Below are 26,338 nucleotides of genomic sequence, written 5' to 3'. Positions count from 1 at the left end.
CAGTTTTTCCTGCAGCGCTTTTCACAAAAAGTCCGAAGAGGTGCTTCAATTATACCCATAGGGAAACCGTTGAATGTATTTTTCCACAATATGTGGATGAAATTTGCTAGAATCCAATCCACTATGCAGAGACTATAAAACGACACTTGTGGCCCTGGCCTTACACAATTCTTAGATTGTGTAGTAGCGGCAAGATGAAGTACAAACAGTACTCAACGCAAACGGAAGTCATTCGGCAAGGAGTGCTCTGCTTGTACAACATGATGAATATGGATTCAGGATCACTGATATGTAATAACAAAAAAGAAAATTTCAGTAAATAGCGGGTGTGGAATGTAAAGACAGGAGTGCCGATGGGAGGAAGGTGTTGGAATATTTACAGAAGAGAAATAGAACAAGGTTCTTGAGCTCATCCTAAAACTGTCACTCTGTGAGGCGCAGAGAGTCACTCATATATACATGTTACATACAGTCTTTCATGACCCTAATATGCTGTTTAGATTAGGGTTACACCCTGATGCAGAGTATCCCCGCTGTGACCATTAGGTTTAGGGTTAGTTCACACGCAGCTTTCCGCTCCGGATTAGGCCCAAATGAACAGGCCTAGATCGGAGGGTGCTGTCATGAGGCGGAATCTGCCTGAAAAAAGGGCAGCTGATTTCTTTTTTCCACTAGCAGCAACATGCCGCTAGCAGAAAAGAGAAAGCTAACAGTCTGCATAGACCACCAATGTGAGGGGGTGGATTATGACGTGGATTCCGCGCCAAAATCCGCCTCCTCTTGCCCCGTGTGAACGGGGCTTAATTGGGTTTGTTGGGAGAGAGTATTGATATGAAATCCCCTGTAGCCCTAGGAAGCCTGTGCACAGGGCCGGCGTTGGGGTGGGGAATACTTTCCCTATTAATAGGGAAAGTATATGTCGGAAGGACAGTAGCTGCAGCTGCGGCTAATACAGAGTAGCCAGCGCAGGAGCTGAAAGTGTTTCATCGAGGAATCTCCACTCTGCACTCTCAGGAGGCTTCCCCCCACCCCCCTTCTCTTGCTGCCCTCTGCCCACCAATGAGAAAGGTGAGGAGAGCCCAGGAGGCGGACTTATCCCTACACAGAAGATGGACCCTGCCGAGCTCTTGCCATTACATCCTGTACACAGGAGAAGTAACAGATGAGAGGTGCGAACAAAATGAAAGTAAAAAAATTGCAGGTACATGCTGTGGTTACTATTGTATGCCTATAAATGTCAGGCATTTGGAGGGATTAATTTAGGTTAGTAACTCCATGTGCCTCACATTAATAGCAATTAACCCCATCAGGTCCCTCACATTAACCCCCTGTGTACCTCATAAGGGTTACTGATATGTAAGACACATGGAGGTACTAATAATGAAGATACCTTATTATTACCTCCATGTCTCACTTATCAGTGACTCTTATGTGAGGCACACAGGGGTTAATGTGAGGGACCTGATGGGGTTAACTGCTATTAATATGAGGCACATGGAGTTACTAAACTGAAATGCACATGACCAGACGTAAGTATGGACTATTATATTTCAATGGGCCCGTACATACGGCCATTGTTTTTGCGGCCACGTGTCCGGACCAAATTGAAGAACTGCAAATTATGGAGCAGGTCCTATAGCTGTCCTAGAGGTGTACCTAGACCTTGCATGTCCTCAGAGATGGGTGGTATTATATACCACTAGAAAGATGCAGTGCACTGAATTCACTCCACTGCCAGCTTTCACGGTATGTGCCCCTGTACTGGAGATATTGGTTCTATTAATTTCAGCAGCAATATCTCTCCACTATCAGAAGAACGGGTCTTAGGTTCCATTCACATGGAGGAAAATGGCACTTTATTTGGCACTGAATTTTCCACACTGAAAAAAAAGCCTCCCATTGAATTCAATGGGTTCCACTAGCTTTTTTTTCCACTAGCGGAAAATTCTGCTAGTGGAAAAAAAGTTACCGGCACCCATTGAAGTCAGGTGATGTGACAGTATTTAGTCCTGGTATAGCGGTCAGCAGGTGACGTGGCAGTATTTAGTTCTGGTATAGTGGTCAGTGGGTGATGTGACAGTATTTAGTCCTGGTATAGCAGTCAGCGGGTGATGTGACAGTATTTAGTCCTGGTATAGCGGTCAGTGGGTGATGTGACAGTATTTAGTCCTGGTATAGCGGTCAGCGGGTGACGTGACAATATTTAGTCCTAGTATAGCGGTCAGCGTGTGACATGACAGTATTTAGTCCTGGTATAGCGGTCAGCAGGTGACGTGACAGTATTTAGTCCTGGTATAGCGCTAGGCGGGTGACGTGACAGTATTTAGTTCTGGTATAGTGGTCAGCGGGTGACCTGACAGTAATTAGTCCTGGTATAGCGGTCAGCAGGTGATGTAACAGTATTTAGTCCTGGTATAGCGGTCAGCGGGTGACGTGACAGTATTTAGTCTTAGTATAGCGTTCAGTGGGTGACGTGAAAGTATTTAGTTCTGGTATAGCGGTCCTATTTGATAACTCTGTATGTACCGTATTTTAAGGACTGTAAGACGCACCAGACCATAAGATGCACTAAAGTTTTCGAAGAGGAAAATAGGGGAAAAAAATTTTGTAAATATTTGTAAAATATTTAATAACATAATAATATAATATTCCCCCCCCACACACACACACACACATACACCGGTGTCCACTTACCTGCACAGCTGCAGCATCCAATTCTTCTTGGTCCGGTCCAGTCCTCTGTCCTTCACATGTCTTCACAGCGCCCTGAGCCCCCCCCCCCCCCCCCCCGCCTCCCTAGACTAGTATTGTAGAGATGCAGGGAGTAGGCGGGGCTTGGTGCGGCTGGAGATGTGAGCGGGGAGACGTGAGTGCATCACTCATGTTTCCCCTCCCAGTACCCGCCCACGCTCTCCTAAGCCCTGCCTTCTCTATAATACTAGTCTAGGGAGGCAGAGGCAAGGGCGCTCTGAAGCCACATGAAGGACAGAGGACCGGACCAGCAGAGGGCAGTGGCAAGCACTTCTGAGCAGGTAAGTTGAGCGAAGTTCACGAGAAGATAGATATTACTGTACATTGACTTGTCTAGTAGATAGACAAGTCAATATACAGTAGTATTTATCTACTCATGAACTTGCCTCGTCGTCCTCACAGATGTCAGGAAGGGGCATGATAAACAAGTACTGGCACCGCAGGCTTTCTTCTAACTTGCCTGCGCCACCTGTACCCTCTATCTGTAGGTAGCCATTCTCTGCTTCGCACAGACAGGATAGGGACGGGACACAGACGCATTCGGACTATAAGACGCACCCCCATTTTCCTCCCATATTTGGAGGAAAAAAAGTGCATCTTATAGTCCGAAAAATACGGTATATAAATATTTTTTAGTGTGGGGAAGGGCATGTACCTTGTTACTTTTGCACCTGAACTTTAAAGATAAGGTTCACAAGCAACTAGTTTGCCTAGGCAAAAAAAAAATTCTACAATTATACAAACAACCACTTAAAAGACATTATGAACAACCCTGTAAGTACCAGTGAGAGGCACTGCAGCACATCGAATTAACAGAATTTGAATATGTTGTATGTACAAGTGGGGCCCCACTTTTCATTTTGCCCAGGGCCCCATTTTGTCTAAAACCGGCCCTACCTGCGCTTACTATTTCATACTAAAAAGCTGTTAACATTTTGCTGGATATACCCTGTTCCCCGACTTTAGCCTGAGTTGAAGACCAAATTAGAGAGGAATTTACTTGAAAACGAAGGTACTGCACAGGTATGACACAATTTGGGAAACCTGGCTCAACAATCCGTGTCTGCCCGCTGCGGCTCTCCTGTTAGATAGCAAGTTTACGATACACTTAGAAAGTTAGATGAAACATCCTTTTACAGACCTCAGACCAGATGTTCAGATACTTACCTCTTCCTGCAATGACACCCAACATTTGCCAGTTCCAGGAAATCTCTTTGAGGCTAAGGGTCAGTTCACACGTGAACTGCCCGCGCGGGTTTTGACACAGAGAGAGACGCGGCGAGCCACGTCTCTCTCTTGTCAAAACCCGCCCGCCGCGACCATTGCGGTCGCGGCTTTCACCTCCGCTGTCGGCTCAAATGAATGAGCCAACATGGAGGGTGCTGCAGCCGGGCGGAAGCCGTGCGGCGCAGCCCGCGCGGCTTCCGCCTGAAGAAAGAGCATGTCGCTTCTTTTCTCCGCTAGCAGCAGCCCGCCGCTAGCGGAGAAAAGAAGCCCGGCGGTCTCCATAGACCGCCATTATAAGGGGAGGTTTTGGACGCGAAATCCGCTGTCAAAAACCTCCCCTTATACTCACGTGTGAACTAGCCCTAAGGCCCTACATTGTAAAAACATAGCATTTGTTGTTACATATTTTGCTGTGGTTTTTGAGCCAAATTACATTTCCCTTCTGTTAAATCCACTCCACACTTTGGCGCTAAAGGCTTCAAAATCTGCAACAAAAAATGCTGCGTTTCTACAATGTAGGGCCTTAGCCTAAAAGAGATTTCCTGGAAGAACTGGCAAATGTTGGGCACATATACATAAAGTGTGCATGTACGCAGGGTCACATCATCCATCAGGTGAGATGAGCCTCAGGGGGAACTTTCCCAGGAATACAGCCTTAGAAATCTATGTATGTGAGGAATTTAGATTGGAAGCCGACTGACAATGTCTGTGAATATGGTGGTGAAATACAAGTAAGCAAAATAAATAAATAAATGTTGGGAAAAATGTACATAACTGTTATGTATAGCAATCCAAGTATACTGGATAGGGGAACTATATGAGGGAAAATATACTCTATGAAGGCCATTGTTTGGTGTCAGTATACTGTATAGTGGTCACTATATGGGGACATTACTGTATGAAGTACTGTATACTGTATCAGGGCCACTATATGGAGGAAAGTATACTGTACGTTCCGCCGCAAAATCATCACCAGACTGTGCCCTGATCCTGGTACAGTTGGTGCACTGGGGGTGTGCCTGCACCCCTGTGAGCACAGCTCTTGTGGTCAAGTAGGATGGGAGATGTCATCACAGTGGGTGGAACAATTCTGCATGGAGTCAGTAGGGATCTGAGTAGCAAGAGCAGTGCTCCAGGGAGATGAAGTCCCGCCCCTAGTGTACCAACAGTCTCATTTGCATAAGACTTCAAAGTAGTTTTTTGCAATTCTACAAAAGTGACAGCCATAACAGAGGTAGATATACAATATGCTCTATAATGCCAGGGTGATATTAGAAAGTTTCTGCAGCTAACATGGTGGCACATGACCTAACTCATACTCAATAAGATAAATAAACTCACCAAAATCGATAATTAAATAAAAACACAACAACATTTGTTTTTGGTTAAATTTTGGCCGCTTTGTTTTATTGAGGGTTACCAAGGGGTTAAATTTGAAATTCATATTTTCAATAAATTTTAATAAAATTCGTTCATAAAACACTAGAATAACTAACCATTTTAAAATTCATAAAACCAATAATAAATCAACCATAAAATGAAGCATATTTATCATAACTGCAGTCCCCCCTGCAAGAAGCAGGGAGACTTAAAACCCCACAAGCCTTGTCTGCTTAACAGACAAGGCCCCCCCCAAAAAAAAAATGCCGCAGGCCAACCTCTAAAGCATTCTGCATCCCAGTATTGAAAATATCCGTGTCTATTTCGGAGAGGTGCACCCCATCATCTCTGTAGAGATCGGCAATAAAGCCCTCCAAATCCAGATGTCTATAGGAAAATCCTCCTAAACAAGGCAAAAATTGCTCCATATTCCTATAAATCCTTTACCTGAACTTATTCAGGAAAATAACCTGCTTTGCTGACCAAATCATTCTGGGAACTATTTCAGAAAAATAAGGACAGCATTGGGAAACATACATTTTATTAATGAAAAGTCTCTTTTCATTTCAAACAGCATACTGGTAGTTTTTATTTTCCCAATATCATTACCACCCAAGTGGAATAAGAAAATTGGGGTGAGGGTTATAATAAGTTAACTTCCTAACTTCATCCACCAGCATCTTCCATGTCATACCCCGCATGCCAAACCACAAAATATTAATAAAATCAACATTAAAACCAAGGTTTTCACTGTACACTCGCCTTTGTGCCCTCTTCTGGGCCCAATGCACGAACGAGTGTCCTACAATCCATGCAATTAACTGCGAACCTAAAAAGTTAAAATTAAACAGTTAAAAGTTCTGGACGGACATAGATTTTAAAGCGCTTTGACTCCCATCTCCCAATTCGTTTAATCACTGAATCATCCAAACCAAGGTGCGCTGCTTCGGTAGCAGCACCAATTCTAAATGAATGTGCCGATATTTTATAATCTGATAAATGCAATTCAGCTAAACATTTTTTCAAGACTGAATTAAACTGAAATCTGGTCAAAGGTCTCAAATTCACATGCATTAAGAATGCATGTCTATGTCTAGTATACAAAAAGGATCTAACGTTTTGAACCAGACATATATTCCTTCCCTCTAAAGCATATGAGTGCAACAATGAACCTTTCGCCATTTAGTCCGTTTTCGATCTCCTTACCTTCACCCATAACGAGATACCGGATAACTGGATATCATCATAATCAAGAGGAGAATAGCTGTAAAAGCGGCTCGAAATAAACAAACTTCATAGTTAGTAAAACACACATTAACCAACATAGACCAAAGATGAGACAATAAATCAATAGAAACCGGCATCCTCCTTACCTGAGGTATGCGTGACCTATGAACCCCTTTTAGTAATTGCTTAATAAGAAATGAAGAAGCAAATGGTGGCCGACCTGATAACTTGAAAAAGAAAGATATACCGGCCACAGCTCTGCAAATTGATGAATAGGATAAACCTTTTTGTATTAAATCACTTATAAACAATATTGCTAACCCAATATCAGAAGATAACGACTCAACTTACAAAGCGTTGCAGAATAACAGCCAGTCTCTCCATGCTGCTGAGTAGCCGGCCCAAGTACTCTGTGCCAATGAAGCCTTCACATTCTGAGTAGAGATGAGTGAGTAGTATTCGATCGAGTAGGTATTCGATTGAATACTACGGTATTCGAAATACTCGTACTCGATCGAGTACCACTCGCTATTCGAATGTAAAAGTTCGATGCAGAACCAGCATTGATTGGCCGAATGCTATACAGTTGGCCAATCAACGCTGGTTCTTCTCTTACCTTTAGAAGTCTTCTCCGTGCAGCTTCCCCGCGGCGTCTTCCGGCTCTGAATTCACTCTGCCAGGCATCGGGCCTGGGCAGAGCCAACTGCGCATGTCCGCTTGTAGTGCGGACATGCACAGTCGGCTTTGCCCAGGCCCGATGCCTGGCAGAGTGAATTCAGAGCCGGAAGATGCCGCAGGGACGCTGCATGGAGAAGACTTCTCGGAGGATCCAGCCCGACCCTCACTCGTGAACTTGGTATGTTTATTTTGATCGAACATTGCCTACCCCTGAAACGAGCATTTTCCCCCCATAGACTATAATAGGGTTCAATATTCAATTCGAGTAGTCGAATATTGAGGGGCTACTCGAAACGAATATCGAATCTCAAAAGATTCACTGACGGGTAATTTACTCAATTATTAACTTTGTCAAGATATAAGATAAAAAACAAAAACAAAAAAAAGCCCCAATGTGCGCTAAAAATTGAGAAATGATACACACTATACGGAATGATGGTGTCCGTGTGCGTTAATAAATTCCTCAATACATAACTGTAGTCACTGTACAGAAGGATAGTGACCCAATTAGGAGAATGTAGATAGGAGAGCCATGAGCAACTGCCCCTCAGTCATCCATATATATATATATATATATATATATATATATATATATATATATATATATATATATACTACCCTAACCTGTACTGGTTATAACAGTCACTCTAAACCCCTGTGATTATCTAAACACTTGGGGAAGGAAAGGGTATATGGATTTGGCATAAAGTAGATATTACTGCTCTCCTATTCTGACCTAATGTGGGCTATGTACTCCTCATAGCTCCTCTACGCGTTTCGCCAATGTATATTGCATGGCTCCTCAGGAGGACGATATTCAATATATACAGCCGCTATTGTTTTCAGTTAAAACTGCAGTTCCTGCATCCTTGATGGTAGGAAGCAGTAATGTGCTATGCCGGCGTGCGCGCCCAACCGCCGGCTAGTTAAAGGCACAAGCCACACCTCCAGGCACTACCCTCCGTGACATGGCGTGTGCTGATTGGGCACACCCACGTAGTTGTCACGTGATGTCCGTGGGCGTGGCTATGATCAGTAAAGTAACCACCCATCTAGCCTGGCTGGAGAACCTCAAGTCCCAGCCAGGCTATAAACGACTAGATGTTTGTCTGTGTGATTAACCATTCCTTTTGTAAGGCCTACATCTTGCATATATATGGAAGTCTATTCATTCCCAAAGGTTTAATTCTAATAGAACTATTGCTGATAAGTCACAGTCAATGCCTTGAAACACAAATAGATACATTTATAGATCCACACGGATTAACCTAAGGTCCATCAGATTTTTATTACCATGTCTAAGGAGATATTATACGAACCACACATGATCCGTTGAATACAATAATAATTTGTTAGTCCATAAGCGTCCCCTCACACATGTGCGAGTCGATAAAGTTATTAACATAGTTGTGCTCTTAATGATAAATCAATATTTGCACCTTATTCCATAGTAAACAATATGATTCTAGTCATATAGTTGATCCCGTACTATGTCATGTATCCATTGTGTGGACTTTCACAGGAGCATAAATAATGCCATCTTATAGGGGTGATACTCTTACAGAAAGCAACTGTAATTGATGTTTTCATTAAGTCCTAGTGGTGCAAGTGTTTTCAGTCTATATGTCCACTCTGCTTCTTTCTGTAATATTTTTTTATCTAAATCACCACCTCTTGGACTTGCCCTCACCACCTCAATTCCCTGAAAAGTAAGTATTTGTAGGTTTCCCTCATGATATTCCCACATATGCCTACTCAATGGACGATCGTCCTTCCGTCTGATGTTCCCTATGTGGTCGAGGATACGTCTACAAAACTTACGGCTTGTCTTGCCCACATATGCCTTGGGGCAGCCACAGGTTGCCATATATACAAGACCTGCCGTCTGACAGTTAATAAAACTGCGGATCTCATATGTAATACCAGTAGAGGTACTTGTAAATTCTGCCCCTGGTTTAATAAATTCGCAGGCCTTGCAATGTCCACAGCGAAAGTTTCCTAGGGGAACATGTTTACTTAACCAGGTTGAATGATTTTCTGGCCCTAGATGGCTGTGTATTAGGCGATCCTGTAAATTTCGTCCCCTGCGGTATGTGACAGATGGATGTGGTGTGAGCATTTTGTTAATATCAGAATCTGCTTGAAGTATGCTCCAATATTTATTGAGAATGTTTCTGACTTCCCTATTACGATTGTCGTATGTACCAATCACCCGAATGTAAAAGTTCGATGCAGAACCAGCATTGATTGGCCGAATGCTATATAGTCGGCCAATCAACGCTGGTTCTTCTCCTACCTTTAGAAGTCTTCTCCGTGCAGCTTCCCCGCGGCGTCTTCCAGCTCTGAATTCACTCTACCAGACATCGGGCCTGGGCAGAGCCGACTGCACATGCCCGCTTGTAGTGTGGGCATGCGCAGTCGGCTGTACCCAGGCCCGATGCCTGGCAGAGTGAATTCAGAGCCGGAAGATGCCGCGGGGACGCTGCACGGAGAAGACTTCTCGGAGGATCCGGCCCGACCCTCACTCGTGGACTTGGTAAGTATAATTTGATCGAACGTTGCCTACCTCTGAAACGAGCATTTTCCCCCCATAGACTATAATAGGGTTCGATATTCAATTCGAGTAGTCGAATATTGAGGGGCTACTCGAAACGAATATCGAATCTCGAACATTTTGCTGTTCGCTCATCTCTAATTCTGAGTTATTATTCCCAAATAATTTCCCATAAGTGTTGTGGGCAAGGTGTTCCCTTCCTTTCCGCTTCCGGAGCCAAGCTGAAAAACCTGTTCCACTGCTGGCAAGATAGGGAATCAGCTACTGAATTAACATTTCCAGGAATATATTTAGCTTTTAACCATATATTAGTCTGTAAGCAATATAAAACCAAATGGCGAAGCAATTGATCTACAGCATCAGATTTTGACGCTAAAGTATTAAGAGCAAAAACCACCCTCATGTTGTAAGAATTAATCAAAATCCGTTTGTTCCTAAAACCCATATAACCATGGACACGAAAACTGGAAACAGCTCCAAAAACACAATATTTTTTTGTCAAACCAGACCCTGTCCATGACCCGAGCCATTTTTCAGCCGACCACCTACCCTTCCAAAAGGCACCATACCCGACGCTACCAGCTGCATCAGTAAATAAACATAACTCATCATTACTTTGAAATTCCGATTGCCAACAAGACAACCCATTAAAGTTGCTCAGGAACTCAAGCCACATACCTAAATCCTCCTTAAGACATCTTGTTAGTCTAATGTGTGCGTAAGGAGATTTAAGACCTCTAGTAGCAAAATAGACGTTTTGAGAAAATACGACCCATGGGGATCACACGTCCTGCAAAATTCAATAGGCCCAATAAAGACTGCAATTCCCTTAAAGTTACTTTTGACTTAGCTAAAAACTGTATTACCAGAGACTTCATTCTAGTGACTTTTTCAATTGGTAACCGAAATTCCATCCTAACTGAGTCAATTTGTATGCCCAGAAATTCTAAAGAACAGCAAGGGTAAACAGTCTTCTTAGCAGCAAGGGGCACGCCAAAGTGATTACAGATTTCAAAAAACGTATTTAATAGTAAACTACAAACCGAGGATTCTGATTCACTCATTCTAAACAAAAAATCGTCTAAATAATCTAACATCTTACCCTGACCAACTTTAGATTCAACAACTCACTGTAAAAAACAAGAAAATGCTTCGAAATATTTGCAAGACAAACTAAAGCCCATAGGGAGACACTTATCAAAATAAAACAGACCTTCAAACTGAAAACCCGAAGGGTTAACTGGCAAAATCCTAAAAGCGCTCTTAATATCTGCTTTGGCCAACAAGGCTCTACATCCAGCCTGCTGCAACAAACGAACCGCTCAATCAAAGCAAGCATATTCTACAGTACAATCATTACGATCCAATTCAACGTTCAATGAATCATTCATTCGAAAAGACAGATGGTGAATTAAACGATATTCACCCTGCTCTTTCTTAGGAACGATTCCAAGTGGGAATAAACGGAAATTAATAAAAGGAGGCTCGGCAAATGCACCGGCTATTCTCCCCCGCCAGGGCCGCCATCAGGAATTTTGGGGCCCCATACAGCCTAAGTGTCTGGGCCCCCCCCCCCCCCATTAATTTTTCATGTGCCCGCACACAGTATAATCCTCCTATAGTCACCCGTACATTATATGTCCCCCCTCTATCTCTCCCCCAGCTTCATATACACCCTTCATCTGCACCCAGTTTCATGTCTCCCACCCAATCTCTGCCCCCAGATTCATGTCCGCCCATCCATTTCTGCCCCCAGTTTCATGTTCCCCCCTCCATCTCTGCCCCCAGTTTCATGTCCCCTCCATCTCTACCCCAAGATTCATGCCCTCCATCTCTGCCCCCATATTCATGTCCCTCCATCTCTGTCCCCATATTCATGTCCCTTCATCTCTGTCCCCATATTCATGTCCCCTCCATCTCTGCCCCCATATTCATGTCCCCTCCATCTCTGCCCCCATATTCATGTCCCCTCCATCTCTGCCCCATATTCATGTCCCTCCATCTCTGCCCCCATTGTCATGTCGTCCTCTCCATCTCTGCCCCCATATTCATGTCCCCTCCATCTCTGCCCCCATTGTCATGTCGTCCTCTCCATCTCTGCCCCCATATTCATGTCCTCTCCATCTCTGCCCCCAGTGTCATGCCGTCCTCTCTCTGCCCCCAGTTTCACGTTCCACATTACACTGACTGACTGACTTACCTTCTCCTTCGTTCCCTCGCAGCTCTCTGTGCGCCTCTCTCTCACTGGCACACAGTTATAGACGCGATGTGACGTCATCACATCGCGTCTACAAGCCAGTAGCGGAGGCGGCGAAGCCGCATATGTGACAGCGAGAGATGCACGCAGCGGCGAAGCAAGGAGCTGACCTGTGTCAGCTCCTCGCTTCGCCGCCGGCTACTGGCTTGTAGACGCGATGGCTGAAGCGAGGAGCTGACCTGTGTCAGCTCCTCGCTTCACCGCTGCCGCCGGCTACTGGCTTTTAGACGCAATGTGATCACGAGCAGCGGCGGCGGCGGCGAAGCGAGGAGCTGACACAGGTCAGCTCCTCGCTTCAGCTGCATATGTGTCAGGGAGAGAGGCACGCAGCGGCGAAGCGAGAAGCTGACCTGTGTCAGCTCCTTGCTTCAGCCGCGTATGTCTTCAACTCAGATCTGCGTCCTCTGGATGCAGATCTGAGTTGAAATAGGACATATACAATGACTGCTATGGGCGCCAGGGGGCCGGCACACGGTGGCGGGCCAAAACCGGGCCCCCCCCATTTTTCAATTTGGCCGGGCCCCTGACGCCAGTACCAGTAGTACTGCCCTATCGGCGGCCCTGTCCCCCGCAACAATTCTTTGTAAATTTTTTCTCTAGCAATATCTTTATGTAAATCTAAAGATTTAAGATTGTTTAAGCCTCGACTTTGAAATTCTGGCATGTGAAAACCATACTTAAAACCTTCAGGCAAAAATTTAGCTGTCGACTTGCTTGGGTAGCGTTCTAGCCAAGGCAACATTTTTTGCTCTTAGAAATTTGTTCCTTGATTCCAGACTGCTGCTGTGTAACTTGTGCATGTTTTTTAAAACATTTTGACATTGGATGTGCTCCTCCACAAAACGAGCACTCGTGTTTATATCGACAGCTTTGAAACCATTTGCTACTGTTTTCATTAAACGCAAAGCAAACACCCTTTCTAACGTTAGTTTGACCAGCATTTGCTGATCTAGTAGGCGTGGACCTCTGCAGTAACATCAGATTAAGCCAGAGGCCCACGTCCTTAACACCCCATTTCAACGATGGGTATACCGCCAGTTTTTGGCGGAATAGCTCATCATAATTAAACCATGCTAAACCACCGAAATTATGATAAGCCTCAAGTATTATATCAATATGTTGGAACAGACCTGAACAAAGCTTGGGGTGTTTTCCGCCCAGTACAGAGGCATAGACACAAAAGAATGGCAATAGATGAATATCCAGCACTCCGTGACTTCTTGTATAAAAAATACAAACTTTATTCCGGAGACATGCTCCTTTTAAAATCTGGGTGTATACATATCATGTAGTAATGCAGACGGTAAGGTAGCAAAAACCGACGCGTTTCGAGGTGCTTCACCTCTTAATCATGGTTTACAAACTAACAAGCATGTATGTATATATATACTGTTTAAAAACAAAGTACCGGAAACCCTCCCGTCTGCATTGAAACGAAACATCCGTTCATTATCTTAATTAAATTACACCTGACATAGACGTTCGTGAAAGACAACACAAAGAAAACTGTAGTTAGCCATTGATTAGCCATCCATGCACTGATTTACAAATAAATACAATTCAAGCTTGTTTAACTGCGAGAAAGTGAAACACCATGGGAAGGATACAGTCTGCTAGTTGATTAAACAATTGTGCATAATGAAACAATAATTAGCTGATCTATTATTAATATCTTCGATCCTCTTTGTTTGTTCATCATTATTTGAAAAATGATATATGGAAAAAATAAAAAAAGCATATGAACAAAAGATGATAAACATACTATACAGAGGATTAATAAATCATCATACAAGTTTTTGTACTTGCATCATTTGAACGTCCCATGAATGTACGACCAACACAAAGAGCACGCTCTGACAGGATGTAGAAACTCCGAAGTGCTGAGTATAGCACGAATTCCGCGCATGCGCACTAAAATCACTGCGCATGCGCAGCAGAATATTATCACAGAGAGGGACATATGTAGCTCTAATATTGTGTGTTTTGTACAAATTCTGCGCATGCGCACTATGTCAACTGCGCATGCGCAATGGAATGTTATTACGAAGCTGCACTTTTTGAACAAGGAATATTTGCTCACAAAAGGATTGAAAAGATGTGAAGATCTAAGCTTAACTAAGAAGGAGTAGAGGTGAGTATAAGATATTTATTAATATAATATATAATTTATTAATTTTACATGTGAGGTAGTCAAATATCATTGCGAAGAAGGGCATCTATAATTGTGATGTTGTGTAATCTGTACAAATTTTGCGCATGCGCACTATGCACAAGACACAAAAGGCCTGTAACCAGTTGTTAAAAGACCTCGGCATACTACGCCTCTTATCCTCTTCTTTTTCATCTTTCTTTTCAGGTTTAACTAAATGATCCTTAGCAGAAGGTAATAACGATAATAAATCCACAAATTCCATCTTCCAAATCCTTTCCTTTGTGGATAACGGTAAGTGAAAACCCAACGGGGATAATTCGCAAGTAATGGCTTCTTTAGCGCAAATTTCAGTAACTCCCAAACCTTTATCCACTAAAGGAACCGTATTTGAAGAACAAACATCAACGTTAGCACTAACCCTTGAACTATTAACATTAATGCTGGATGGATCAAACCAAGCTCCAGCAACAGAATCACTAGCAGGTTTAACTAATTCATTCAAACACTGAATCAACTGTAAAACATTGGAGTTTAAAAGCTGCCCATACGGGTTCTCACCACTAGGTGTCGCCTTGTCCCGTGAAGAGCCAGCCTGTTGAAAACCATCAGCTGAAGATCCTAATCCACAGAATGGTTGTTCCAAACTTGTCGCAACCAGAGAAGGGTTCAGAGCCCCATCCATCCCACAGAGCAGCAGCATATTTGCGCCACACACCGCCAGTGCCCAGGTTTTAAAGCTCTGCCCAGGCTCCAGACAAGGATTACCCTGATAAGGGCTCTCCTCCGAGCTTGAGCTGCCGCGTCGCTGCCCCTGCTGGACTGACCGGCACTCCTCACCCCTACCTCTGGCACTGCCACCCCTCTTCTCCCGGGCTTACTTCAGCTTTGCTGCAACAGCAGCTAGATCCATGGCTCCTCGGCGCATCTGGAAGCTTGCTCGTGGACCCACAGCTTACCTCGCTTTGACCTCTCCAGGTAAGCACCATTTTGATCACCACATACATTCAAAGGGAAAAAACAGAGACAGAGCTGAACCATTTCAAATTTTAGTAATAATTTTAATAAAAATAATAATTGATAAAATAATTTAACAACTAAAATTCCCCATTCGTAGTCCATTGCCACAATGTGTCCCCAACTGCTATGCAGCCCTTTGGGGGCCCTTCAGTCATTGGGAGATAACACAATCTTATGGGATTGCTCTTCAAGCAATTGCGTGGTGCATTGAGCATGCCAGACCCGATCTGCTGCTTTCTCGCTATGAATCTCTATCGCTACACACAGATACTATTATGCCTATCACAAGGTAACAGCACACTGAGCAGCACTGCAGTTCTCTGACTACACCACTGTGCATATGACACCTGTACTGCCTGTCTGACAACTGCATGTGGAGTCTGACAAGTGACAGCCCTAAGTGACTGTCATAATCCGGTGTCACACCTCCTCCCACACAGGTCTTCTAGCCTCCCCTCCCTGCTCAGCACTGCGCAGGCACTCTGAGATTTAAAACTGCAGCAGAGCTGGTGGAGAAGTTGCCGAGCTGTCGCCTAGGACACGCACTGGAAGGTGATACGGGGGGCGCAGGTACATCCCGGAGGCCGGGCGGCAGCGAGGTGAGACACTTCCTATAGGAGTTTCATTATACAATGCATAGACTTGTACCATCCTCCCTGCCATCCCAGGAGAAGAAGTTCGCACAAGTTCTGTGTCGGATACTTTGTCACCAGGCAGTTTTGTGCTGCGCCTGGCAGGGATCCCTCTAATGTACTAGGGCTCATTGTCTGGGTCCGTGGGGGGCTGGAGATAAAGAGGGGCAACCTAAATACCTCTGTCCCTCATAACCACAGGGCAGAGGCATGAGAGGGTTTCCCTCGTATGATAGTTTTGTGTGTGACAAGCAGAGCTGCTTAACCCCTCACTGCCCATGGTCAGCAGCAGCCCCTCTCCATCTGTCTTCTGGCTGCATCTTCCACCCTCCTTTTCTCTTTCCCACTATTCCTAGATTTAGCTGGAGAACTCAGCTTTTCCTTCTGATCTTCCGGAGTAAGGATTGTGACTCATATCAAATGAATACTTAGAATGCTATTTTGTCATCTCTTTCCACCTCCTGGATACTTCCCTTCCCTGTCCCTGAATTAACCCTGCCTTGCCAGTGTCCTATAGCAATGTATAAACCTGTGATAAAAGGACATTTTTATACTAAAAAAAATATAAAGTACTGCGACGTTTTCTTTATAATGTAAGAGAGCTTTTCAGCCACACTTGGACTAGTTCTTTTTCCTTATACTTCACTTGCTTTATAAATGTATACATGTATATAAATGTATACATTTATATCAGTATATACAAATGTATACTGACCCTGCACAGCCACTTGATACCTAAGGCCAGGTTCACGCTGCTGTTGGACTGTCCATTGTTCCAATTTGTTAGAGAAGTAGAAAGGCGGGCATTGACGTGTACCAGATTGGCGAATACGGATGGAAGACTTTTTGTTGGTATCTGTCCCGATTGACTTTAATATTAACCCTTTAGTGACTTGACTGTTTTAGGCCTTAATAGCCCACTGTCATGTACCAAGAGGTATCATTTTTTTTCTTTTTCCATCAGTGTAACTGTATGATTGCTTGTTTTTTGGTGGGACAAGTTGTCGTGTTTGAAGGGGATATTTATCCTCTATTCTACGAATAGAAAATAAATATCTGATAACATTCTGAGAACATGGATGTTTTACCTCCATTGTGAACTCAGCCTGACTGCAGCTGGGCTGAATGTCTGCTCTGCTGGACAGGACACATCTGTGCTCCCATTGAAGTGAAGTGAAGCACTCAGCTATCTCCGGACTCATCCGTGCTCCTGTATTTGTAGTGCGCCAGAGATAACCAAGTACAGTGCTTCACTTCAGTACTTACATTGAGTTAACCTGAATTTACAGTGGGGAGGGGGTAAAACAGTGCTATTTTCAGTAGACCCTCATTGATCAGCAATTAAGGGGGTGTTCACACTACCGCCACTTTCCACCCAGGGGTTTCCGTCCTAAACCCTAGAGAAAATGGACAGGGGACGGCTTGCTGGTGGTTAGCTTTAAACCCCATTCATTTAAACTGCCAGTGTCATATGCGGCCTCTCCGCCTGGAAACCGTTTTGTTTTGGGGTTTTTTTGCACAGACACAAAGCCCTGCATGTACCACTTTGTGTCCGTGCAAAAAAAACTTTTTCCAGGTGGAAAGGCTGCATACCGACACCTGCGGTCATCTTTAAAAACCCATTCAAATGAATGGGTTTTTAAGCTGACCGCCGGCAAGCCGTCCCCTGTCCAGTTTCTCCAGGGTTTAGGATGGAAACCCCTGGTCGGATCAGCCGATCCGAACAGCACGCTCCATAGAAATGAATGGATGCACCTGGTACTTCCGCTTGGACGTAGCCAGCGCGCTTAACCCCCCGCATGCCGGCTACGTCCATTCATTTCTATGCGAGCGTGCTGTTCGGATCGGCTGATCTGAACAGTACTCGCTCATCTCTATTCCTGTTATAACCCATTTATTTGGGGTAGCTATGTCTCATTTGATTAACTTTTTCTATGAGGGCACAAAAAATCCTGCATTTTTGCCATTGCCTTTTTATGCTACAAATTTTGCACCATTCAGCATACAGCTTAACCCCTTACCAACATCTGCCGTACTATTGCGGTGAATGTCAGGTCTTTACCATGACAGCTGGAGCCAATGCCAGTGCCCCACATGGGGTTAAGTTTAGCTGCAGCAGAAACGTCGTGGTGTTTTACACTCACTGCAAAGTGGATGGAATTTGGCAAAAAATACATGCAATGGAAATGCTGCAATTTACAAAATTGTTACAGTTTTGGAAATCGCAGCATGTCAATTAAATCTACAGATGCCTAATCTACAAATATAAAAATATATTTTTCAGACAGTGAATGCCGTAGTGAGAAAAAAAGATCAAAAGAGCTGAACCACCATTTTTTTGTTGGTTTAGCTTCCGTAAAAATTTGACTAAAAAGTGATCAAAGTTTCCGACAGTTCTCAGAGTGGTATAAATAAAACATGCATCTGGCTTTACAAAAAAGGACACAACCCTGAATACAGGGTGTCAGAATATGGTGACTCTGAGAATTTAAATTTTTTTTTGAAAATTTGGGATTTTTTTAGGGTGTTAAAATGTTACAAAAACTATACCAACCCACAGAATATGTGTAACGTGATGTTTTTCTTAATTAGATGTTGAAAAAACCAAAAACATACTCACCTGTCTCCGGTGTCCTCCCAGTGCGGTCCAGTCCTGCTGCTCGGCTGTCTTCTTTTGCTGAAGTCCTCACCAGCTGTGACCTCCCAGTCCCTTCTGCTGAGGCCGCCCATTGGCCTCTGCGTTCACATGACTGGAGAAGGTCAATAAGTGGCCTGAGGAAGGGACCCGGGGACGAGACAGGTAGAGCCGTCCCGTGTCCATTGGCTTTCATGTGTGGCAGGGCTTTCACCATAAGAAAACCACAGAGCTGCTGCACTGTGCTGGGAGGCATTGGAGCATCGGGGACAGGTGAATATATATTTTTTTAATTCATTTTTTTCACCTCCCCCTGCCTAATTAAAAAAATAAAATTTTAGATTGGAAAACCCCTATCTATCTATCTATCTATCTATCTATCTATCTATCTATCTATCTGCCTTATAATTGTATAACTTGTGTTTTTTGTCAATTTTTTAGCATTATTATTGGGTTCCTCTAGGACACTTGAACTTGCTATCTTCTGATTGCTTATATAATACATTGCACTACCTATGTAGTGCATTGTATTATATTGTCGGTGGCAGACTGTCAGGCAGTGTATTAGGACATGCTAGAGGCAATGAAGGCATGTAAAGACATTGACACTTTGAAATTGAGTTCACAGGGGCGCCGAAGCCTAGTGGACGTAGAGTCCTCCATCCAAAACCATTTAAATGCCATCAAAAAATATAATATCATCAAACATTAAGGAAAAACAAAGTGTTTTATTGTGCTGTGCTTCTTCACATTGTACAGCGTATACACTCTATATCCCTATTGCTGGCATTGTTACTCATAGATCAAATGACCTGTAACTCTAACTACTGTATATAGCAGCATCTAATGAATACTTCACTAGTTGTCCTTTCACTTCTTATCTGAAAGGAAATCACAATTCCTGCAATGCAGGAATCAAGTTATAAACAGCACATTCTATCCATGTATATACCGTACGCTGCTAGAGGTTTGCCTGCTTGAAGTATGGAAACAACTAATACTTTAGAGACCCTTATGTCCTATCAGCAAATACAATCTTACTAAACAAATGAAACTGCTGCACCCTTGAGCCCAGTTAAGATAGCCTTATTCACAGGACTGTTCTGCTTATGATGGATTTAAGGGTGCGTTCATACAGAGGAAAATGGCGCTGAATTTGATGTGGAATCCGTGTCAGATTCAGCGCTAAAAAAAGGCCTCCCATTGACTTCAATGGGTTTCTTAAAACCCATTAGGGGTTCCCATCCCCGAACTTGCTTAAAAAATGCGCTTTTTTAAAAAAAATAAATCTGTACTTTTCAGGCGGAAACCAAGTGGAAACCTGGCAGACCCAGTTATAGTCTATGGTGTCCATGGGTAACCACTTTTTAAGTGGATTAGCTTTCTGTTTATTGGGTCCACAAGCGGATTCGAAGAAGGGAAAGCTGCACGCTAGTGTGAACCTAGCATCAAATGGATTGACAGCTGTTAGAAAAGGATCAGTTGGTTGAGACAAAAAAAATCAATGAAATTCATCAAACTTTTATTTAACGGAGGGTTAGAAAGAGATGCCAAACAGAACACTCAGCCTCCCATTGCCTTCCATTGACTTCAATGGGTTCCTTAAAAAGAACCTATTGATGTCAATGGCAGGCTTTATTTTCAGTGCTGAATCTGACGCGGATTCCACACCAAATTCAGCGCCATTTTCGTCCATGTGCATGCACCCTTACAGTTTTTTTGTGAGAAAAAAATCCGCTTCAGGAATTAGGAAATGTGTTTTTCCTCCAGCACAATGTATGGACCTTGAAAAACTGCTAGCGGTTTTTCCATACTTCAAGTCCACATGGATTTTCCGCCTCCCATTCACTGCTCTGGTTTTTGCAGGTGGAATCCGCCTGAAGGAAGATTTTTTTTCCGCTAGTGGAATTTTGCACACTGAAAAAAAGCCTCCCATTGATTTCAATGTGTTCTGCTAGCCTTTTTCCATGTGGATTTTGACACAGATTCAGCGCCAAAATCCTTGCCAAAACACTCTGTGTAAATGGACCCTAAACAGACTTTTGTCTGCTTTTGACAGTAGTTTTGCATCCGTTCCAATCTGTTTCTCCCTTTTTGGCGGCCGAGTGTTCTGTTTGGCATCTCTTTCTAACACTCCGTTAAATAAAAATTTGATATATTTCATTGATCTCATTTTTGTCTCAACCCACTGATCCTTTTCTAACAGATGTCAATTCATTTAATGCTAGGTTCACACTAGCATTCAGCTTTCCCTTCTTTGGATCTGCTTGTGAACCCAATAAATGGAAAGCTAACCCGCTTAAAAAGTGGTTACGTACGGACGCCATAGACTATAATTGGGTCTGCCAGTTTTCCGCTTGGTTTCCGCCTGAAAAATGCACTTTTTTTTTTTTTTTTTTTTTTAAATGTGCATTATTTTAAGCAGGTTCGGGGATGGAAACCCCTAATGTATAGCAAGCACTAGTGTGAACCTAGCCTTACTTGCATTGACACATGGCTTTTTTTCACCGTAGTGTGAATAAGGCTAAGGGTGGTAGCACATATAGTTTTGTTTAGAAAAAAGCACTGCATTTTTTGCCAGATTTTCCACAATTTTTTGCCATTTGTATGACAAATTTCCACAGCCGGATGTAAGTTTAAAGACAGTAGGAAATTATGAAATGCTCTACAGTCATATATTTTGGGACATTAGCATTTTTGTTCAAAAAGCAAAATGCTGTAGATGTTTTTCCATAAACTTTATAGGAACAAAAAAGCCTAAAATATGAATGTTAAAAAAATGTATTACCGAAACAATCACAATGAAATACTCTTTTGAGAAAAGGTATAGATTTCATGGTGTTTTTCACAAAATAAATCTGTGTGGGTGTAGCCAGTCTTAGACATTAAGTACTGTATATCACATTTATGATACAACCATAAATGTTCTGTGCATTTCAAAATAGATGCTTTTTTCCTGGAAAATCATTGATAGGAGATACTGTATGAGCAGTACTACAACTCCCTGTCTAATAGGACCTTAACTCCTCTACAACCATCGTCACAATGTCCATCTGATAAGTGGAAATCATTAAAGGTCTATGTTGGACTTCTCAGCAACCATTGTCACTATGCTCTCCTGATCTTTGGGGATCCCATTAATGATCAACTCCTCTCCAATGATTGCCACTATGTTCTTTTGATAAGAGGAAGTCATTAATAGGTCTATGTTCAGCTCTTCAATCCACCATTGCTATTATGCTCTTTTGATCTCTGACCCCTGGTTCACATTAGCTTATGTATTCCATCACAAATCATTTGTGCAGGCAGTGCACGGCAAGCACACGGACCACATTATAGTCTATGGGGTCCGTGTGCTTTTACAACACAGCGCTTGCAATTACGATTGTATTCTGTCTGGGGGGTCTCCATGTGGACTCTAACTGGACGTAATACATACGCTAATGTGAACCAACCCTGAGTTCCTTTTAATAAGTCTGTGCACTTTTCTGTGTCCTGTACATAAACAAAATGACTTTAGCCAAGCAAAGATCCATTTGTCCAGAACCCTAAAGACGTAAATTTTATTTATATTCTTTAAAAATAATGATGAAAACTGGTGACTAGTGTTGAAAAACATAATGGCAGACCCCTTCAATGCTTCTATTTCTCCTGTTAATATCTGTCAGCTACTGCAGAGCACTATGTTGGTATCCCTTGCTGAATCAGATTGATGCTCAATCAGATTTTTTCGTTGCTCACCCAACAGGGAGAGTCTTTGCTTAGTCCATATATTATACAATACAGTGTTCCATATGTTGTAGTCAATTCATCAATTGAATATTAAGTACAAAATGATATTCAGTCAAGAGGATTGGTATACATCATTGTAGTGTAAGAAAACAGAGAATAAAGTATTGCTGAACTCAGTTTTGCGGCGTCAGGCTTTGCACATGTAAAAAGTATACGTTCAAATATTAAATACACTGCTCAAAAAAATGAAGGGAATACTCAAGTAACACATCCTAGATCTGAATTAATGAAATATTCTCATTAAATACTTTTTGTTCTGTACAAAGTTGAATGTGATGACAACAAAATCACACAAAAATCATCAATGGAAATAAAATTTATTAACCAATGGAGACCTGGATTTGGAGTCACCCCCAAAATTAAAGTGGAAAAAACACACTACAGGCTGATCCAACTTTGATGTATTGTCCTCAAAACATGTCAAAATGAGTCTCAGTAGTGTGTGTGGCCTCCATGTGCCTGTATGACCTCCCTACAATGTGTGGGCATGCTCCTGATGAGGTTGCGGATGGTCTCCTGAGGGATCTCCTCCCAGACCTGGACTAAAGTATCCGCCAACTCCTGGACAGTCTGGGGTTCTGTGGTGCAACATTGACATTGGTGACATTGGTGGATGGGGCGAGACATGATGTCCCAGATGTGCTCAATCAGATTCAGGTCTGGGGAATGGGTGGGCCAGTCCATAGCTTCAATGCCTTCATCTTGCAGGAACTGCTGGCACACTCCAGCCACATGAGGTGTGGCATTGTCCTGCATTAGGAGGAACCCATGGCCAACTGCACCAGCATATGTTCTCACAAAGGGTCTGAGGATCTTATCTCGGTACCTAATGGCAGTCAGGCCACCTCTGGCGAGCACATGGAGGGCTGTGTGGCCCTTCAAAGAATTGCCACCCCACACCATTACTGACCCACTGCCAAACCGGTCATGCTGAAGGATGTTGCAGGCAGCAGATCTCTCTCCACTGCTAGTGGAGAGGTTGCCACTCCTGGTGTTTTGTGGCAAATGCCAAGTGTCCTGCACGGTGTTGGGCTGTGAGCACAACAACCATCTGTGGACGTCTGGCCCTCATACCATCTTCATGGAGTCGGTTTGTGCAGACACATGCACATTTGTGACCTGCTGGAGGTCATTTTGCAGGGCTCTGGCAGTGCTCCTCCTGTTCCTCCTTGCTGAAAGGCGGAGGTAGCGGTCCTGCTGCTGGGTTGTTGCCCTCCTACAGTCCCCTCCACGTCTCCTGGTGTACTGGTCTGTCTCCTGGTAGCGCCTCCAGCCTCTGGACACTACGCTGACAGACACAGCAAACCTTCTTGTCACAGCTTGCATTGATGTGCCATCCTGCATGAGCTGCACTGCCTGGGCCACTTGTGTGGGTTGTAGATTCCATCTCATGCTACCACCAGTGTGAAAGCACAACCAACATTCAAAAGTGACCAAAACATCAGCCAGAAAGCCTTGGTACTGAGATGTGGTCTGTGGTCCCCACCTGCAGAACCACTCCTTTATTGAGTGTCTCGATAATTGCCAATAATTTCCATCTGCTGTCTATTCCATTTGCACAACAGCACGTGAATTTGATTGTCAGTCAGTGTTGCTTGGAGTTACATTGTGTTGCTTAAATATTCCCTTTATTTATTTGAGCAGTGTAACTTACGGATACATTCATGTAACAAAAAGGTATCATAGGGCATAAAAACAGGAATACGATGTGCCAATGTGTCACCTCACCAGTTTGCAGGTGGATCTCTAGCAGTTCTTTTAATAATGTCTTTTATGCTGAATTAGGGAATAAACTTCTTGTGTGATTTTTGGAAGTTGTGAAATGTAGATTCTTCTATTGCTGCATTATAAGGAAAAGAAAACAGGAAGACACGTCTGCTTATGAAAGCAATAAAATGTGGCATGTGCAAATCTACTTATCTACAAATATTACAAGGTATGACGTCATTCAGAAGGGAAAAGGTAACACTAAATATAACTGTAGGAGGACTTGTTTGTGTGGGTGGAGTGTCTTACTGGCCAGGAATTGTAGGATACATGTTGTTACGATTATGTGTGTGTATAAAAATAATGTTTTTTTGCAACTATAGAACGGCCAGACTGCAGGACACTGCAGTGAGGTCCACAGGCCCAGATGGGCGGCCGCGTGCCAGTACCAGGCAGCAGTATGGCTGAACAGGGGGTAATAAACATGCACCAGTTTACTTCACGGGGTGAATGAGTTAGAGCAGCTACAATGTGAACAGGCTATGATGAGGTTTGTACCCGTTGACTTCACTGGGACGATAGCTTTGTGCAGCTTCAGTGTGAACAGGCTGCAATAAAGTTTTACACCAGTTAACTTCACTGGGTAACTATGTTTGTGCAGCTGCCGTGTGAACAGGCTGCAATGGAGATTACTCCAGTTAACCTCACTGGGTAAAAGGTTTGTGCAGTTATCGTGTGAATAAACTGCAATGGAGATTTACACCAGTTGACCTCACTGGGTAAATGGTTTGTGCAGCTACCGTGTGAATAGGCTGCAACAGAGGCTGTCAGGGGTTAAATGTCACCCCTGTCAGCAACACAAATGGCTCCGCACAGCTAGGAGCTACAACACAAGTAGACAGTGACAGATAGGCTAGCTAAGAGACCAAACCTGCTGGAAGCCCCACCAGCTGGTACAGAGTCCACTGCACCGAGCCGTAGTGTAGAGCTGCCAGTTCAGGACTTATAGGTCTTTACAGTGCCAGGAGAAGCTAAGGTAACCCCACACAGAGGCCCAGCCTAGCAACCTGCCTAACTACTGGAAGCAGCCTGGAGCTACTGTCCTAACCTCCTGTCTCAAGTGTTTTTGGGGAAAGTGTGAGCACCGGGTGGGTGTTGACTCACACCATATAAAGGGAAGTCCCCGCCCAGCAGGGGAGGTGGCCATGACCTGATCGGTCATGCTCAGTAGGGCCACGATGGGACTTAACCTCTGAGCGACTCTGAAATGTGTGAGCATGCATCAAGGGCAAGATTTGGGTTGGCCCGCAGGTGGCGCTGTACGCCTGAAGGCAAACCTGCGGGAACTCATCCTAACACATGTACTGTATCGAGAGTGAAAGTAGCATTCAATTTTAGTGCAACAAAAATAACAATGTAATGTTTAAACACATGGAAAGGCCCAATGCACAGTCATTTCTCATTGGCATAAAAGATGCCTAGAATCTATAAGTTTGGGCTGGTTCAGTAAGGCGGATAGCTCAGGGGGAAGATGTGCCTGATATTTGAGGGAACCTTCACCTTGTCAAAATCAAGATAATCCTCCAGTGGCTCAGGTATCAGTAGGACCAGTCGTGATGAATGAGCCCCCACCCTGTATTGTCTCACTGTGTATACCACCAGTAATAGCCTGATGTACAGCCAACACAAATTGGTTAATCATTAACTGGTATCACATTTCCTTCATATTTATTGAGAAGTAACTGTTCCCTTTACACCTTCAGGCGCCTCGCTGTGCCATCATACAGGATGTGGTGTGTCATCCAGTATAGGATTAGGTTTAGTGTGTCCCTTGTATGCTTATAGGAGAATAAGGCTAGAACCAAATATGCTACTTTGATGTAGATTTTGGTTTAGTTTGTGATGCAGCTTTTCAAGCCAAAGCCAAAAGTGAACCCTACATGTAAACCTGTTACAGTATTCAGTACTCACTCTTGCTTTTAGATCCACTCCTGCATTTAGCTCTAAAAACTGAATGTGTGATTCCAGCCTAAGCTAAAGCTTATTATGCATCGGTTAGGTTTTTTTTGAGATGACGCCTATTCAGTACTGATTGGTTGTGTTAGCAAGCACAGAGAATTGCTATTCATGCAGGTGGGTGTACCGCGCATTAGGGTGTCACTGATTTGCCCTTCACGGAGCCAGGGCCTATACATAGAGAGATAAAATTAAAGATTGCTACATGTTCAGTGTGCCCTTCTTCTGGCAATTTACTCCAACTCTTCTGTATTGCTACATTATTGTGACTCAGTCCTGTGTTATAAAGCTGGTTTATCATATAGCCCTGGGG

General features: G+C 43.5%; 1 protein-coding gene across 1 annotated transcript in view; it reads left to right on the top strand.

Annotated features, from left to right (window-relative positions):
* The first annotated feature begins 15,755 nt into the window (after nucleotides 1–15,755).
* The window catches only part of SLC45A3 (solute carrier family 45 member 3), a 48,422-nt gene continuing 37,839 nt past the window's right edge, over nucleotides 15,756–26,338 (top strand). Inside the window, exon 1 of the mRNA XM_075264161.1 lies at nucleotides 15,756–15,842. The gene's annotated coding sequence lies outside the window, so the exon portion shown is untranslated. The remainder of the gene's footprint in view (nucleotides 15,843–26,338) is intronic.

The sequence above is a fragment of the Leptodactylus fuscus genome, chromosome 2 (assembly GCF_031893055.1).
Source record: "Leptodactylus fuscus isolate aLepFus1 chromosome 2, aLepFus1.hap2, whole genome shotgun sequence".
In the NCBI taxonomy this organism is placed as follows: domain Eukaryota; kingdom Metazoa; phylum Chordata; class Amphibia; order Anura; family Leptodactylidae; genus Leptodactylus; species Leptodactylus fuscus.
This window is presented reverse-complemented; position numbering and strand designations above follow the sequence as displayed.